Source organism: Babylonia areolata, chromosome 5, assembly GCF_041734735.1.
Source record: "Babylonia areolata isolate BAREFJ2019XMU chromosome 5, ASM4173473v1, whole genome shotgun sequence".
NCBI classification, from domain to species: Eukaryota; Metazoa; Mollusca; class Gastropoda; order Neogastropoda; family Buccinidae; genus Babylonia; species Babylonia areolata.
In genome coordinates, this window is record NC_134880.1 from 56,291,973 (window position 1) to 56,304,801 (window position 12,829).

At 43.3% G+C, this 12,829-nt stretch overlaps 1 non-coding gene across 1 annotated transcript; it reads left to right on the forward strand.

Moving 5' to 3' along the window:
- The first annotated feature begins 12,501 nt into the window (after positions 1-12,501).
- Trnay-gua (transfer RNA tyrosine (anticodon GUA)) lies at positions 12,502-12,595 on the forward strand. The gene is made up of 2 exons: positions 12,502-12,538; positions 12,560-12,595. It is a non-coding gene; the product is annotated as a tRNA-Tyr (tRNA).
- The last annotated feature ends 234 nt before the right edge of the window (positions 12,596-12,829 follow it).

The following is a 12,829-nucleotide window of genomic DNA, read 5'->3' on the forward strand; positions in this document are numbered from 1 at the left end:
GGTACTCTGTACGACAATAGAGGTCTGACAGGTCAGTGGAAATCTCCATGCCATTTAGTTCTGTTGCGTGCAAAAGAATTCCTGGCCATCTGTTGACGAACACCAGTCTGTGGTATGCATACCCACATACCCCTCCCCGTCCACCCTATCCCAGCCTCCTATCCCCTCCTCCCCCCCCACCGCCCCCCCACCCCCTGGCTCTACATACACAGATACTGACTGCTGTAAGACGCTTGCACCAATGGGTCTTAATTATAGAACCAACATTTCAAAGAATCTCTTTATAGAACCAACATTTTAAAGAATAGAACCAATATTTTAAAGATGAATCTCTTTACAGAACCCAAAATTTAAAGAATCTCTCATTTTAAAGATTCTCTTTATTGAACCAACATTTTCAAGAATCTCTTTACAGAACCAACATTTTAAAGAATTCTCACTGATTTTAAAGATTCTTTTTATTGAACCAACATTTTAAAGAATCTCTTTACAGAACCAGCATTTCCAAAGAATCTCATTCAGTTCAGTGGCCGTGTGGGTCACTTACTGAGGAATCCGTCCACTGCCGGCTCTGAACAGTTTCAGTGGCGTGGACCTGTGACACTGACAGAGCATGAAGCGGCAATAATTATGTAGGTCTGTGGTAGTGAGCATGAGTCCTCCCCTCCTCTGCCTCAACCCGACAATGACATAGCGCGAGACAGCGCGTTGCCTGGCAACGGCACACGGATGGTCACACCTCTTTATCAAGTGCAAGATCTCCGTTGGACTGTACGACCATGTCACCGAGTCAGTGTGGTTGGTCACGGAGTGTGGTGGGGGGGTTTCAGTGCACTGACTGACAAAACTGGGCGACAACTGTATTTGTATTTCTTTTTATCTCAACAGATTTTTATGTGTGAAATTCGGGCTGCTCTCCACAGGGAGAACGCGTCGCTACACTACAGCGCCACCCAATTTTTTGTATTTTTTCCTGCGTGCAGTTTTATTTGTTTTTTTTCTATCAAAGTGGATTTTTCTACAGAATTTTGCCAGGAACAACCCTTTTGTTGCCGTGGGTTCTTTTACATGCGCTGAGTGCATGCTGCACACGGGACCTCGGTTTATCGTCTCATCCGAATGACTAGCGTCCAGACCACCACTCAAGGTCTAGTGGAGGGGGAGAAAATATCGGCGGCTGAGCCGTGATTCGAACCAGCGCGCTCAGATTCAGTCTCTCGCTTCCTAAGCAGACGCGTTACCTCTAGGCCATCACTCCACCTTATCTGAGTTGTTCATGACCGATTTCCATAGGTGTGTGTGTGTGTGTGTGTGTGTGTGTGTGTTTCAGCAAGGAAAAGCTGCGTGCAGTGCGTGGTATAGTTACAAGACACTATAGTTTTTATTATAATTTGTTTTGATTTGCAGAGTGATTTTTTCAGCAAATTGCTGTTGCGTTGTCTAATACCTGTGACAAGCTGACATAAACTATCTGCCCCATCATTGTAAAGGTACTGGCAATATCGTTTACACTGTCAATGCCGGGCAACACGACCGACATTACAACTGGCTTACATTTCCTGTACCGTTTATTTTCAAGCTGTCCTTACTAAAGAAAGAAAGAAAGAAGGAAGGAAAGAGAGGTAAAAAAAGGAAAAAAGAAAAGAAAAGAAAAAAGAGAGAAAAGACCCCCCCTCCCCCCCAATCTCTTTTCTTTTGTTGTTGTTGATGTTGGTGATGTTCTTGTCCTTCTCTTCAATTCTTCTTATTCTTTTTTTTTTCGGTTAAAAAATAATCTTAATGTTTTCAATAAGCATATGAGAATGAATGGTATTTGCTTGTTTACGCGGTCCTTTTTATGTATGAAAAAAAGAAAACAAGAATGAGTGTGGGGGTAGGGGAGGGAAAAGAGAAGAATACCGGTTCCATCTGTTTGAACACGAGATCAACACAGTGGTAAATCTATGGACAAAGACCGGTGTCACAGATCCAAACTACTCTTTAAAGAAGAAGAAGAAGAAGAAGAAGATAAGGAATTATAAGAAGAAGAAGCAGAAGAAAAGAGGATTTAACACCATGCTCAAAACGAGCCCTCGAACCAAACTGATCGCTGGTGAACCATGGATTAGAAATGTTACACCTAACCAAATCTGTCATGGCACGCCTTTTTGATTGCTTTTGGTATATCAAATTAATTCAGGTACATTTGATATGTGTGCATAGCCACTCAGAGTGCGAAACAAAGGCACTTCACAATTTTACGAGAATCATGCATGCAATTATGAGAAGAAAAAGAAAGAAAAAAAAAAGTGATTGAAATCAAAACGTGTCACAAGGACTAGATGCTTAGTTCCGCAAAGGGAACAGCATCCTAATGGATAACTAGTGTGCACAAAATTAAAGAACTGGCGTCGACGGACTGGCGTCACCTGCGAAGTGTCAGTCAGTGACTGGTCACCTGCAGAGCAAGGCACGAACTACTGAACTGCCCAGCGGCGTGCTCGTACTCTCAATCGTACTTCTGAGGTGGCCGCTGCCTCTTACAGGGTGGAACTGTAGCCTACTAGTGCGGTCTGTGTCTGATTGAACTGTACAACCCCCCAGGAGAATCATGTCTAATTGAACTGTACAACCCCCCAGGAGAATCATGTCTAATTGAACTGTACAAACCCCCAGGAGAATCATGTCTAATTGAACTGTACAAACCCCCAGGAGAATCATGTCTAATTGAACTAATTGAACTGTACAAACCCCCAGGAGAATCGTGTCTAATTGAACTGTACAAACCCCCAGGAGAATCATGTCTAATTGAACTGTACACCCCCAGGAGAATCTGGACAAGAGAGTAGTTTGGACTAGTGTTACACCAGTCTTTAGTCCCTCGATGTACCATTGTGTTGACCTGGCGTTCAAACACAATGAAACCAGGCTTCTTCTCTCTTCCCTTCCGTTCCCCTCACCCCACACACCCTTTGTCTTTGTATCTCACCATTTCTCTCTTTACTTGTCTCTCCCCCACCCCGTCCTTCTTTCTGACCCCCCCCCCTCCCCGTTCCCCTCACCCCACACACCCTTTGTCTTTGTATCTCACCATTTCTCTCTTTACTTGTCTCTCCCCCGCCCCGTCCTTCTTTCTGACTCCCCCCCCCTCCCCGTTCCCACCCCCCGAGCTCTGCTCTCTGCTGAGCCACCAGTCCTTTACACGCAGGTGCCCATAAAACCTTCCTTGAATACCCCGAGGCTTCAGTCCCAGCCACTGTGTCGTCCCACCTGTTTGGAAAAAAACAACAACAACAAAAACAAAAAAACTGGAAAAACGAGTTACGATAGCCAGATCGAGGGAGACTTTCACCGACAAACGCTCGCTCAGTCGTTTGTGTGTGTGTGTGTGTGTGTGTGTGTGTGTGTGTGTGAGTGTCTTGTGTGTGCGTGTCTAGTGTGTGCGTGCGGACGCGCTGTGTATTAACGAACTTCTTTCTTTCTTTCTTTTTCTTTTTTTTAATCCTCGGCCCAAGGCCTCAATGGATTGAATCGACTGACGGGCGCAATAGCCGAATGGTTAAAGGACTTTCACTGAATCTGAGGGTCCCTGAACTGACCCCCTTCGTGAGTAAACGCAAGCAGAACGATCGAAATACGCACGTTAACGATCCTGTAATCCATGTCAGCGTCCGGTGGGTTATGAAACAAGAACATACCCAGCATGCACACCTCCGAAAACGGACTATGGCTGCCTACGTGACGGGGTAAAAACGGTCATACACATAAAAGCCCACTCGTGTACATAAGTGAACGTGGGGAGTTACAGCCCACGAAGGAAGAAGAAGAATGGACTGCCCAGATGACCGAAAAGGGCTGTGGACCTTTAAGCTACAATACGTTGTTAATGTCTGTCAGTGATAAGGCGTACTTGACATCATTAGACATGATGTGGAGTGATGGCCTAGAGGTAACGCGTCCGCCTAGGGAGCGAGAGAATCTGAGCGCGCTGGTTCAAATCACGGCTCAGCCGGCGATATTTTCATCCCCTCCACTAGACCTTGAGTGGTGGTCTGGGCGCTAGTCATTCGGATGAGACAATAAACCGAGATCCCGTGTGCAGCATGCACTTAGCGCACGTAAAAGAACCCACGGCAACAAAAGGTTTGTTCCTGGCAAAATTCTGTAGAAAAATCCACTTTGATAGAAAAAAACAAAAAAACAAAACAAATAAAACTGCACGCAGGAAAAAATACAAAAAAGGGTGGCGCTGCTGTGTAGCGACGCGCTCTCCCTGGGGAAAGCAGAAAAATCTGTTGTGATAAAGAGAAATAAAATACAAATACTTAGTCCAAGACCCGGCCAGTCATGCCTCGCACACTGTCTGAACTTGAGTGGATCGTTGAACACTCATCAGACTGACCGGCAGTAGTGATCAGGGGTCTTGCGATGCAGTCTTCTATCTGCTACGTGGAGTACAGCTGCAAACGTTTGGATAATTATACACAAACCGACCGGGCGGAGAAGACTAACACAGAAACAAAGCTTTTTTTTTTGTTTTTTGCTTTTTTTGGCCATGTACTTCGTCGTAAAATACATTATTGGTGATCATAATGATGAAAGAGATGATGACTGGTGAAGTCGTTGTTGCTGTTGTTGCTTTAGATAATCAGACAGACAGACAGACAGACTGAGTTCTGAGTCAGTAGGCCCACTTCGAACAACTTCAGATTAACTGGGGACCAGTTAAAGCATTGGAACTATGATGTTCTTTCAAGGAATCAATAATCGAGTACAAGAGCTACAGAGTATGAACTGAAGGAATCTGACATTTCAAATAAAAGTGTTCTATTCTTGGATAATTCTGTCAGCAAACGAAACGAAACAAACTCAAAATCTCATCGTAAGCTTATAGCGATTGAAGAGTTCTGCTCACAGCTGATAATTTTATTGTAAGGGACAATACTGTTGTTACTGGTACACAGTGCTGGATGCGTGAAATCAGCAGTTGCGTCCCTTAGTATACCCTGCTATTTATTTTTTCTCTTCATTAATATGCCTCTTCTCGGCTCTCCTTTTTTTTCATTCTTTTTTCGAGGTACACAACACATGGCGGACAATGCGAGCAACGTCGACCGAAGAACACGAGCACGTGATAAATGTCTTTTTTTTCCATTTTTTTTTCAGTTTGCCACAGAGGCAAACTCTTAACGCTTAGTAAACTTCGTGCTGTATGCAAAGACTGGGACCGCTCATGCAACCCAGCTGGTTTGGTCTCCTTCGTCTGTCAATGGTGACTAGATTTTCTGCCGGGTCAGTAGGCTAACTGATCTCGGTGGAAAGTCGTGATGTACTGGTATATGTAAAGATATGATTGGCGATGCCTGATAAAAGAGCAATAACTTCACCCTTTATTCTCAAGACAATGTACATATCACCAACGTATTCTCAAGATAATGTACAAATCACCAACGTATTCTCAATATAATGTACAAATCACCAACGTATTCTCAAGATAATGGACACATCACTAGCGTGTTCTAAAAAAAAAAGAAAAAAAGAAGAGGGCATATCACCTACATACATTCTCAAGATAATGGACACAATTATCACCAGCATATTCTCAAGATAACGGACAATAACATCAACATATCTTCAAGATAATGGAGATATCGCAGACATATTCTCAAGAATCATCAATGCATTCTCAACATAATGGACATATCACCAACATATTCTTACGATAAATATATGCATCATCAAAACAAAATTAAATCGTATCAAACAAAGTGGTTGCAGCATTCCTTGGGGAAAAAACAACCACCAAAAAACAAAACCACAAACGTACGCTGGCAAATAATTATCAACTCCTACCGTCAGGCCAACGTTTCTGTGTTCCAAATTTTAAAACAAACAGAACCAAATGCAGCTTTATTCCAATGTCAATCCAGCTGTTAAATAACAGTAATTGATAATCAGATGTATGACTGAAAATGAATGCCAGAGTGTATGTGCGTGGAATATGACATCTTAACTCAAAATACTATAAATTACACACTGCTATTATATGTCTATGTCAACTTATTATGCGTATCTTTTAACTGTGATTATTACTGCATGTGTGTATGGCTGTGATAATGTATGTATGATTTACTGTAAATTACTTTTTAAGGGTTTCTGTTGTTGTCTACTGTGATTGTTGATTGTAATGATGGTTTGCCCTTTGGTTTACATCTTAGTATGGTTTATCTGTATACATGTTGAATGACTGTGATTTTCTTGTGTTGTTTTTCTGTTTTATACCACATATGAATTTCTCTTGTTGAGATAATAAAGTATTCAGTATTCGGTATTCTGTTTTACACCACATATGAATTTCTCTTGTTGAGATAAAAAAGTATTCAGTATTCGGTATTTTGTTTTCTACCATGCAGCGCGGAACAGCTGGCTGACACACCAATTTCAGATTTCAAATTACGTGTACACAGAATGCTGCATCAAATCTAAACGGCCGTGCAGGGATCGGTAAAGCAGGCATTTATTTCTTTGAGACGTGGTCAGCGTGGACTGACCACACAGAAAGGGAAACACCTGACCAGAGCATCAAAAGCTATCAGGTCGTTACGAGATCTGGCCAGTTTTTTTAATTTTTATTTTTAAGGAGAATGGGTGTGCTGAAAACAAAGCAAAACAAAACAAAATAGACGGGCGCAATAGCCGAGTGGTTAAAGCGTTGGACTTTCAATCTGAGGGTCCCGGGTTCGAATCTCGGTAACGGCGCCTGGTGGGTAAAGGGTGGAGATTTTTCCGATCTCCCAGGTCAACATATGTGCAGACCTGCTAGTGCTTGAACACCCCCTTTGTGTGTATACGCACGCAGAAAATCAAATACGCACGTTAAAGATCCTGTAATCCATGTCAGCGTTCGATGGGTTATGGAAACAAGAACATACCCAGCATGCACACCCCCGAAAACAGAGTATGGCTGCCTACGTGGCGGGGTAAAAACGGTCATACATGTAAAAGCCGACTTGTGTACATACGAGAAACGTGGGAGTTGCAGCTCACGAACGAACGAAGAAGAAGAGGAAAGCAAAATAAAATGGAATATGAAATAAAATAAAACAAAATAAAAGAAGATTCGTTCGATACATAATCGATGGGCGCATTAGCCCAGTGGTGACGGCCTCTGAACATCCAACCTGAGAATCCTGTGGGTTCAAACCTGAGAATCCTGTGGGTTCAAACCCGACAGCGCTGACCTGTTAACTCTCTCCATACGAACGGCGAAAGAGACGACGTTAACAGCGTTTCATCCCAATTACCATCATCAAAATATTGCAAGCGGAACGCTCTTATACTGAAGAGGTGAATGTTGACAAAGAATACGACAATTCTGACGACGGAAGCTAAAGGTTGGGTCATTGAGACACCCACTGGACATCCGAGGGGTCTGTGTAGAGGGGAAGAGAGGACTGGCCGTACTGAGTGAGTTAAAGGTTAAAATGTAGATATTAATTCTGGTCTCTCAAGTACGTCAACAGATACAGTACAGACTTGATAGTAAACGCATCCTGGATATCCTCTGTGTCCACATGCACGCAGGAGCTGAAAAAAAAAAAAAAAAATCAAGAGGTACGTTTCAGATTATGAAATCCAGTTCCATGGATTGAGAAAGCCATCAGCATGCATGGTCACCTGTGACAAGATTAATCGACTGGTTGACGTTCGACATGTAACAAAGAGAGAAGAAGAAGAAGAAGAAGAAGAAGAAGAAGAAGAAGACGACGACAACAGAAGAAGACGACGACGACGAGGAGTTAGAGGAAGAAGAAGAGGAGGAGGAAAAATCGATTTGAGTTTTGTTTCCAAGAAAAATACATTTTGTGACGTTCAAATAGGTCTATGTTATCTTTTTTGTTTTGTTTTGTTTTGTTTTGCTTTGAAAACCAGTCAAACAATGAATTGTTTTCGTCATTTTTCACAACACGACAAGCAATGCATTTTCATTCCACACTGACGAAACATTATCCACTTCATACATTTCAACACAGTGTCCAGACTATAAACAAATCAGGAATTACATGAGCTTGAAATATGTAATGCTAAACAGCAAAAAAAACCCCCCCAAAACAAACAAAAAAACAACAACAACAAAACAACAACAACAACAACAAATTCTCTCTCTCTCTCTCTCTCTCTCTCTCCCTGTGATGGTTGGACGGGAAAAGAAACAAAAACAAAAAAAACCCCAAAATAACAACAACAACAACAACAACAAAACAACTGAAAAAAAGGACACATGCAAATGCTTATCTGCTATCCTGGAAACTAAAGAACTTTTGAGTCCCTCTCTCTTTGTGAGCATCAACAAAATTACACTGGAGGGAAATCTTAATCGCGCACTAATATTGATTCAATAGTAGAATGGCCACAGGTGTAAGTTTTTTTCTTATCATCTGTGTGTGTGTGTGTGTGTGTGTGTGTGTGTGTATGCGTGCCCGCGTGCGTGCGTACGTGCGTGCGTGCGTGTATCAATAGTACTGAAAGACTGTAAGACTGAAATGACAGCAACTTATAAATAATAATAGTAATAACGATAATAAGTGGATACAACTGCCTGTCACAACAGAGATGAAATCAGTCTTGGTGCAGCTGGCACGAGGCAGGCATACTTCAGACCAATCAACGCAGATAAAACCCGGGGCTGGTGTCATCATCACACAGCTGGCACGAGGCAGGCATAGTTCAGACCAATCAACGCAGATAAAACCCGGGGCTGGTGTCCTCATCGTACAGCTGCCTGGCAGGCTGACCGTACACGTTGATGAAGTCTGCAGGCGTCATCATCGTCTGCCGGGGAGAGCTGGTGCTGAAGTGGGCTGAGTGCCACGTGTACGGAACTCGACTCTTCAAAATATAGTTCCCCCCTCCACCACCCGACCTCATCTGATGCTTCTCCGAAGCCATGATAGCCCGCGGGGCGTTTATCTGAGAAGCGGAAGGCGGGGAGTCCTGCCGGTACATCTCGCTTCTCAGGGACGTGTGGTTACCAGGGGAGTTCAGCATGGGGGCGTCTGCGATGTTGGCCTCTTTGCCCGAGACGAGGACGCGGCTGTAAGGCCGCGATTGGCCGCTTCGCTCCCACGCATGCGCGTAGAGGTTGTTGTCTTCCTCCGCGCCGTCCACCGCCCGGACGTCCACGTCGCTCTCCTCCACGATGGGGTCAAGGTTGAGCTGGAGGTTGGGGCCCAGGGCGGGGGCCGGGGGGGTCAGCTCCGTGTCGGTGGTGACCATCGGGTTTGCTGTGGCGGCGGTCAGTTTGTTGGTGCGCTCTGCGTCTTGACCCTTTCATGGTGACCATAATGATAACATTCATGATTGTAACAACAACAACATTCGGATGAGACGATAAACCGAGGTCCCGTGTGCAGCATGCACTTAGCGCACGTAAAAGAACCCACGGCAACAAAAGGGTTGTTCCTGGCAAAATTCTGTAGAAAAATCCACTTCGATAGGAAAAAAAAAAAAACTGCACGCAGGAAAAAAAAGAAAAGAAAAAAAAGAAAAGAAAAAAAGGGTGGCGCTGTAGTGTAGCGACGTGCTCTCCCTGGGGAGAGCAGCCTGAATTTCACACAGAGAAATCTGTTGTGATAAAAAGAAATACAAATACAAATACAAAAACAACAATAATAATAATAATACCACCACCATAACCACCACCACCAATAACAACAACAACAACAACAATAATGATAATAATGATGATGATGATGATGGTGACGACGACGACAACAACAACAACGATGATAATGATAATGATAAACAATACAAATATAGTTCTTATGTGGCGCAAAATCTACGTACTTTATAGTGGGTTCTAAGCGCCAACAGCAGCAACAACAACAACATCATCAACATCAACCACAACAATAATAATAATGATGATGATAATAATGACAATAACTAGAGAAATGAATAATACAGTTCTTATGAGGCACAAACTCCCCGTACTTGATAGTGGGTTCTACGCGCCAATAACAACGACAAAAACAATAACAATAATGGTGATAATAATAATAACGGTAATGATAATATAATAATAATGACATTGATATAGTACTTATGTGGCGAGAACTCCCCATACTTTACAGTGGGCTCTCAGCGCCTCCCTTGAAACAATACATATAATTATCATACAACTGAGATTGCGAAAAAAAGCATACAACAGCCCATGGAGACAAACCCCCCCAACTAAACAAACAAACAAAAAACCCCAAAACAAACTACAACAACAACAACAAAAAAACCGAAGAAAATAATACATAATCATTTCAAATATGAACCATCACACCAAACCCCCAGCAAAATATATCCCCTCCATCCCTCCCGCCCGCCCCCCTCTCCCCCACAGACGGAGACTTCATCAGAGAGAAAACAAGCAACGAATGCAACAACAACATCAACAAGCGGAACTGTACAGCAGTGACACTCACCTGCATTCCCATCCAGTTGAAGCCCAGATCGTTAAACTCTGGGAGGGATTCTGTGGTCAGCGCCCTCACCTGGTTCTCGTCATGCCTTCTGCAAAACATCACAGTCACGTGCATGGATCACTGTTGCTTAACCTTCCATTTTTCAACACTGAAGCTGAATGAAGGAAGGATTTGGACACTTACACTGCGCCTACCCTCAGTCGGAGACCAAGCTCAAAGCGCTTTGCCAAGTTCTCTCGGTGACACACGTGAAAGGCATCAGCGATATGCTACATGTCTGTCTGAGTGTGTATGTGTGCGTGCCTGAAATCTGATTGAATGACACAGATAACGAATGATGAGCGCCCAATGGCAGCCGTCAGTCGGCTCTACCCAGGTAGGCAGCCTGTTGTGCAAAATTAATGACCCCGAGTTTGTTTGTAAAGCGCTTGCTTAGAGCTTGGTCTCCGACCGAGGATATAAGTATCCATATCCAATCCAATCAAATCAAATATCACGATATGCATAACACACGTGATTAAGCTGGGAGAAATGAAAACAAGTACGCACATTGTGCGGAGGGGAGTGGGGGGGAGGGGGCGATAACTATCCGTTACACACAGTGACCCCTGATCGTCTGGCGGTAACAGACAGGACACGGAAAGGGGATCGAGGGTGTGTGTGTGTGTGTGGGGGGGCGGGGGGTGTTGGGGGGGGGGGGGTGGTTGGTGGGGAGAGGTGGGAGGCGAGGGGGGGGGGGGGGGGGGTGGGGGTCGGATCAGGAAGATAACAGAAGCAGCTGTCGACCTACAGAAAACATGCACAAAACAAAACAAACAAACAAAACAAAACAAAACAAAAACAAAACAAACAAAAACAATCATGTACCACCACCACCAATGAAAAACGACAACATAAAAACCAGAAAACTTGGACGTCTGCAAAGAGATGAAACCTAAGGCGTTTAGAATGCTGCAATGTCTACACTGATTCCAGAGTTCAGTTCAGTTCAGTTAATGAAGGAGGCGTCACTGCTTTTGGAGAAATCCAGATAACGCTGGGCCACATCTACCAAGCAGATGCCTGACCAGCAGTGTAACCCAACGCGCTTAGTCAGGTACTGAGGGAAAAAAGTGCATAAACAAATAAATGGATACATAATTAGATTAATGAATAGATAAATAAAGAAACAAACAAATGAATAGATAGATGAACGGAAAACAAACAAACAAACAAAAAAAAAAAAAAGAAAAAGAAAGAAAAAAAAAAGAAAAAAGAAGTAAGCAGATAGATAATGAAATAAAATGAAAAAAGACAATGATCAAATAAATGAATAAACAAACATATAAGCAAATAAATGTAAATAAACACCACACACACACACACACACACACACACACACACACACACACACACACACACAACAGATATGCAACTAACATGCTGACGGTTTCACAGATATGAAAGCGCAAACAAAAATGCACAGGCCCAACACTACACATAAAAGAATCAGTAAGCTACGTAGCAGACTTTCTGGACGCTGCAAAGATCGACCATTCCATGGAGAGATCACGTACACTGCCCGACTGTTCAGGGCCACGACCCACGTCAAATGACAAGCCCTGGCCCTGTTATTTGTATTTGTATTTATTTTTATCACAGCAGATTTCTCTGTGTGAAATTCGGGCTGCTCTCCTCAGGGAGAGCGCGTCGCTATACTACAGCGCCACCCATTAAAAAAATAATTTCCTGCGTGTAGTTTTATTTGTTTTTCCTATCAAAGTGGATTTTTCTATAGAATTTTGCCAGGAACAACCCTTTTTTTGCCGTGGGTTCATTTACGTGCGCTAAGTGCATGCTGCATACGGGACCTCGGTTTATCGTCTCATCCGAATGACTAGCGCCCAGACCACCACTTAAGGTCTAGTGGAGGGGGAGAAAATATCGGCGGCTGAGCCGTGATTCGAACCAGCGCGAATGTGGCCTCGGTGCGGCGTTAAGCGTTTTGTGAAGGTGTCTGTCGCGATGACTACTAGTCATGTAACGTCTGACTGCGCAGGTTACACATCCCGTGATAGCTCAGTTGGTAGAGCGGAGGACTGTAGTGGTGAAAAAAACTGCCAGTGATCCTTAGGTCAGTGGTTCGAATCCGCTTCGCGGGAACTTTTTTTTTTTCACTGCCGCCACATTCCCGTGATCATGTACATGAAAAAAAAAAAAAAAAAAAAAAAAGAAAGAAAAGAAAAGGAAAAATCAGATTATTGAAAAAAATGTAGGATGCTGTCATTATTCATTTTTTGATCTTGTTTGTCTGCTTCTGAAGTGTCTTTGTAATGCCAAGGTATATTTGTCTTATTATTTCTGATTGTGTTACCAGTACTTACAAAAAAGAGTAC